At 44.0% G+C, this 6,571-nt stretch overlaps 1 pseudogene; it reads left to right on the top strand.

Annotated features, from left to right (window-relative positions):
- Window positions 1–1,217: 1,217 nt before the first annotated feature.
- LOC130203057 (epoxide hydrolase 1-like) lies at window positions 1,218–5,515 on the top strand (annotated as a pseudogene).
- The last annotated feature ends 1,056 nt before the right edge of the window (window positions 5,516–6,571 follow it).

The following is a 6,571-nucleotide window of genomic DNA, read 5'->3' as shown; positions in this document are numbered from 1 at the left end:
TACTGTGTGTAACTGTGTGTGTTACTGTGTGTAACTGTGTGTTACTGTGTGTAACTGTGTGTTACTGTGTGTAACTGTGTGTTACTGTGTGTAACTGTGTAACTGTGTGTTACTGTGTGTAACTGTGTGTTACTGTGTGTAACTGTGTGTTACTGTGTGTAACTGTGTGTAACTGTGTTCCACACTGGCCCCTTTGTCTTGCAGCCCCCCCCCCCCCCCTTATATACTCACTTCTAATGAAGCCATCGGCCCCAGGCTCAAGGCTTTCTCTTCCGACCCGTCAGTCATGTGACCGCCTCGTGTTTCCAGGACCCTCGATGTGCGGGGGCCGATGACAGCTTCAACCACGTGTTGTAATCATTTGATTTAGTTTGATAGGTTTCAAATTAAGTTAGGATAGTGGATATAATATATTATTAATATACACTCTGTCATACTCATTGGATGTGTTGTAACTCTCTAATGATTCCTTCTAGTCACATGACATCTATTGTTAATCTGGTCACATGACATCTATTGTTCATCTGGTCACATGACATCTATTGTTCATCTAGTCACATGACATCTATTGTTCATCTGGTCACATGACATCTATTGATCATCTGGTCACATGACATCTATTGATCATCTGGTCACATGACATCTATTGTTCATCTGGTCACATGACATCTATTGTTCATCTGGTCACATGACATCTATTGTTCATCTGGTCACAAGACATCTATTGTTCATCTGGTCACATGGCATCTATTGTTCATCTGGTCACATGACATCTATTGTTCATCTGGTCACATGACATATCATGACATCTATTGTTCTGTCCATCCTGGAGAGGGATCCTCCTCTGTTCTCTCCTGACAGTTTCTTCACTTTCTTTCCTTAAAGGTTTTTTCTATTTCTTGGGAGTTGTTCCTGATCCGATGTGAGGTCAAGGTCAAAGGTCAGGGATGTCTCTGTGGACAGATTGTAAAACCCTCGGAGGCAAATTTGTATTTTGTGATCATGGGCGATACAAAATAAACAGAATTGAATTGAAATCACCTGGGCGGCCCGGGGGAAAACTATTTTTATTTTTGTACCTTTATATAACCAGTTTAAATCAATTGAGAAGTAATTCTCATTTACAAAGAAGACGTGAACCGGAGGCGGTAGCACAGTCCACACAAGTGACACACACAGCACAGACACAACACAGAACCACACACACACACGAGGAAATGGCTGTGAACAACATCGGTACATTAATAAACACGACGGACAACAAAAATAAAAGCGGATTACTGGATATTCTTTGTAAAAATGGAACTTTAGTGTAATAACACATTTATGATTCCTGTGTTCTGGACAGCTGGCTCATCTTCGGATGTAACATCGTAAACTTGTGACGCCGTTGCTTTAAATAACCGTTTCCCCACCAACTCTCCTCTTTTGCTCCGCCCGCAGACGCCCAGCGCCATGTTCGCGGAGGTGCTGGTCGCCCGTGGCGATCGGGGCTGATCCTCTTCCTGGTTCGGAGGAGCCCACCCAGGTGCTGAAGTCGGAGGATGGCTGGGGGCGGCGAGCCCCGGCGGCGGGGAGGACGTCACCATCCGGCCCTTTTCGAGTCGCCACCAGCGGCAGGAGCTGGAGGTGAGATTCCCTCGTGGTTTGCGCGCTCCACGGTCGCCGCCCGCCGCCGGTCCGAACTTCACTCACGCCTCCTCGTCATCCTCTTCATCAGGACCTGTACAGGCGGATGGACCAGGCGCCCGTCCCTCCCTGGAGGACAGCCAGTTTAACTATGGCTTCAACTCCCGGTCCCTGGAAGGTGGTCTCCTACTGAGACACGATCGACTGGAGGAGGTCGACAAGTCAACCGGTACCCCCCACTCAAAACCAGCATCGAAGGTGAGGCCCGCACCGCTCACTCACCGCGAGGATGACAGGCTCCGCTCCTAACCCCCGGCTCCCTCGTCCAGGCATCGGCGTCCATTACCTGCACGTGAAGCCGAGAAGGTGCCAGAGGGATCTGCCGCCATTCCTCTGGTGATGGTCCACGGCTGGCCCGGCCCTTCTACGAGTTCTATGGACTCATCCTCTGCTGACGGAACCGGAGGACCCACAGGACCTCGTGTTTGAGGGTGGTGTGTCCTCCATACCGCAGGTACGGCTTTTCAGAAGCCAAGATAAGAAAGGTGAGTCAGCAAAGAGAGATATATATAGATAGATATATATTTATATATATATCTATATCTATATAGATATATCTTTATATTTATATATCTATATATTTATATATATATATCTATATATAGATACATTTATATATATATATTTATATATAGATATATATATATATATAGATATATCTATATATAAATATATAGATGTATATCTATATATATAAATATATAGATATACATATATATATATTTATATATAAATTTATATATATTTATATATATATTTACATAGATATATATATATATATATAGATATATATACGTATATATCTATATATACATATATATATATTTATATATAGATATATATATTTATATAGAGATATATGTATGTATATATATATTTGTTCCCTTTGCCTTGAGAGATAAAGTATTACGTTTTCCGGACCCACTTTTTCTGTATAAACTGTGTGTGTGTGTGTGTACGTGTCTGTGTGTGTGTCTGTGTGTCTGTGTGTGTGTGTGTGTGTGAGAACAGGTTTTGATTCGACGAAAGTGCACGCATCTTCCACAAACTGATGAAGCGCCTGGGCTTGAAGTTCTACGCTCACGGAGGAGACTGGGGCTGGCTGGTCACGACCAACATGGCTCAGCTGGCGCCGGGGTAAGAACCGCCTCCTGTTGGAAATGCTCAAAGCCACGACGAGGAACTTCACCTTTCTGTGCACGTTGGCGCCCCCTGTGGACAAAAGCGTTCACAGATCTCTGCACTGAAACACACCAACAGCGTCCCACGTGTTGGTCTGAAAATACACACTAAAGTAAACACACTGCTGCGTTTTTAAGAAATGGCTCCCAACAGATAATCCTCCTGAATCACAACGTTTGACTTTGAATGTTCAATATTCTGTGAATGAAGTAAAGAGGTAACTTAACTGAAACCCCCTCAGAGGGCGTCTGTGTGACCAGGGTGGGCTAGCAGCAAGCCAACAGCACCAGGATCCATCTACAGAACCACAATAACAACAACACAATCATATTTTTCCCAATACATCGGAATCTTTGGACTTTTTGGGATTTTGGGCCACAGATCGGATTAGGTAAGAGATTAAAAAAACAAACAGTCTACGTTAGAATGTGAAGCCTCGGTCTGGCATCATGTCTGACTCCTTTGCCCGCAGGCCGAGGACTGAACGACTCCCCGGTGGGTCTGGCTGCCTACATTCTGGAGAAGTTCTCGACGTGGACCTGCCGCGACTTCAGGAACCTGGAGGACGGAGGACTCACCAGGTGATTTGAGAACACGTTCGCTCTCCTCACATCTTCTTCGTTATCCTCTCGTATGAAGATATTGTATCAAAGTAGATTACTTCACCCAGTGATAATCCAGTCTATTCAAATTCAGATGATGTGAATGATGGATGAGGTACCACTTAGAAGCCTCATTGCTGTGACATTAAAGCATGTGTGTGTGTGTGTGTGTGGCGCCTTGCAGGAAGTTCTCCCTGGATGACCTGCTGACCAACGTGATGATCTACTGGGTCTCTGGCTGCATCGTCCCCTCCATGAGGTTCTACAAGGAGAACTTTAGCAAAGGCCTCAACCAGCCTCACTCTAAGTGAGTTTAACCGTGGCCAGCGTCACAACAACAAAAGGGTCAGCTAATTTATTTATTCATGCTGAGGTCGGGCCCTTCTCTTTGGTGGTTTTATTGAGTTTAAAGAATATATAATTCTGTAGCCTCCCCAGTGGTGTTTCAAATCTGAATATTCGCAATCTGGTAAATCTGTTTTAGTCAAAATGCTGCTTCCCCTCCTCACGACGTGTTTCTGCAGGAGGACGTTTGAGACATAAACACACATGAATCCTTACTCTGCGTTCTCAACAAAAGCGTTGTGACGCGAATGGAGCAAATTTCCGCCGCGCAGATTTCCTGATGCAAAAGATTCTCCTCATTCGAGAGAGAGTTTCCATTTATCGACACAAGGCAGCGATAGAGCAGCGAGTCCTGTGTTCTTAAAGTAGAATACATCGGTCAGTCTGCGGGCCCAGGCGTTACGTTTCACGTCCAACCTCTGCTTCTGCTCACTTAAGGTGGACTGGCCTTTTAAGGTGGACCAGTTATTCTCCTTTTGACAAGCTGCTACTCTTAAGGTGCGTTCACACCAACAGTGTCTGTACGTTGACTTTTCATGGGATTCAGTCAAAAAATCTCATCGCTTTTGGTGTGAACACCTTTAGTTGTGACCAGCTTTAATTTTGTTCCCATTTTAATATTTCTTTGAACTTTTCCACTGGTAAATCAGTGAAAATACTCGACGGTTCCTGGTGAGATGACTGTGAACAATCCTTCCCCACAAGGCGGTATCTTCACTCGGTCTTCGTTAGACCTGAGCTCGCCACAGCTCCTGAAACACAGCGATGCCTCTGGGGGAATCCAGGAGGTTAAATCCCCAATGTTAAATCCCCTTGCTGAAGTCTAACCTGCCGCCGTCGCCCCGAGGATGCCCGTGTCTCCCCACGGCTTCGCCTGCTTCCCCGACGAGCTGATGCACTCCCAAACTCTGGGTGGAGCAGAAGTACCGCAAAGTCGTGACTTTCACGCACATGGCGGCCATTTTGCAGCCATGGAGGAGCCCCGGCTGATGGCCGAGGACATTCAGAACTTCACGAAGACGGTGGAGAACAAGAAGAAGTAGTCGTCAACGTGCAGACGACAAGTAGAAGCGTCGGGATTCGTGATTGAGACGTAGGCACTGTGTTTCTCCACCAGCCGGATTCTATAATATAGTTAGCTCTGCTATGCTAACGCTATGCTATAAGAGCCATTAGTCAAGTCTGTATTATATGTTCTATTCTATAATATCGTTAGCTCGATCAAGTTAAACTCAAAATCATACTTCTGCGTGAGTGAGCTAGTGTTCCTAGTTTTAAACTGTCTTCAACTAGTTTTAAAATGTCTACAACTAGTTTTAAAATGTCTACAACTAGTTTTCAACTGTCTTCAACTAGTTCTAAACTGTCTTCAACTCATTCTAAACTGTCTTCAACTAGTTCTAAACTGTCTTCAACTCATTCTAAACTGTCTTCAACGAGTTCTAAACTGTCTTCAACTCATTCCAAACTGTCTTCAACGAGTTCTAAACTGTCTTCAACTCATTCCAAACTGTCTTCAACTCATTCCAAACTTCAACGAGTTCTAAACTGTCTTCAACTCGTTTTAAACTATCTTCAACTAGTTTTAAAATGTCTACAACTAGTTTTCAACTGTCTTCAACTAGTTCTAAACTGTCTTCAACTCATTCTAAACTGTCTTCAACGAGTTCTAAACTGTCTTCAACTCATTCCAAACTGTCTTCAACTAGTTCTAAACTGTCTTCAACTAGTTTTGAAATGTCTTCAACTAGTTTTAAACTGTCTCATGTAGTTTTAAAATGTCTTCAACTAGTTCTTAATTGTCTTTAAATGTCTTCAACTAGTTCTTAATTGTCTTTAATTAGTTTCAAATTATGTTCAATCAGTTTTAAACTGTCTTCAACTAGTTTTGAAATGTCCTCAACTAGTTTTCAATTCAATTCAATTCAGTTTATTTGTATAGCCCAATTTCACAAATTACAAATTTGTCTCGGAGTGCTTTACAATCTGTACACATAGACATCCCTGCCCCAAAACCTCACATCGGACCAGGAAAACTCCCAAATAACCCTTCAGGGGAAAAAAGGAAGAAACCTGCAGGAGAGCAACAGAGGAGGATCCCTCTCCTAGGATGGACAGATGCAATAGATGTAATGTGTACAGAAGGACAGATTTAGAGTTAAAATACATTCAATGAATATGACAGAGTGTATGAATAGTTCAGGCATATTCCACGATGGAGACCTCCACGATCCATCAGGCAGATGGCGGTGGGGAGGAGGAGTGGGCGGAGTCTCAACAGGACAGTGGCGCAGTCATGAGCAGGAATTCCACGACCCAGACGATCCATCAGGGGGATAGGATCTATGCCGTCTCATAGGGTCCGATGACCCCATGAGACGTAAGTCAAAAGACTTCCGGGAGAAAGCAGAGTTAGTAACGTGTGATTGAGAGATGAAAATTCATCCTAAGGAGAGAAAAAGAGGAGATAGGTACTCAGTGCATCCTAAAACGTCCCCGGCAGCTATAAGCCTATAGCAGCATATCAAGGGCTGGACCAGGGCAAACCTGATTCAGCCCTAACTATAAGCTCTGTCAAAGAGGAAGGTCTTAAGTCTACTCTTAACGAGGTGACTGTGTCTGCCTCCCGGACTGAAATGGAAGCTGGTTCCATAAAGAGGAGCTTGATAACTAAAGGCTCTGGCTCCCATTCTACTTTTTAAGACTCTAGGAACTACAAGTAGTCCCGCATTTAGTGAGCGTAACTCTCTAGT

Source organism: Pseudoliparis swirei, chromosome 12 (assembly GCF_029220125.1).
Source record: "Pseudoliparis swirei isolate HS2019 ecotype Mariana Trench chromosome 12, NWPU_hadal_v1, whole genome shotgun sequence".
NCBI lineage: Eukaryota > Metazoa > Chordata > Actinopteri > Perciformes > Liparidae > Pseudoliparis > Pseudoliparis swirei.
The sequence above is the reverse complement of the archived record's forward strand: the minus strand, read 5'-3'. Positions and strand labels throughout refer to the sequence as shown.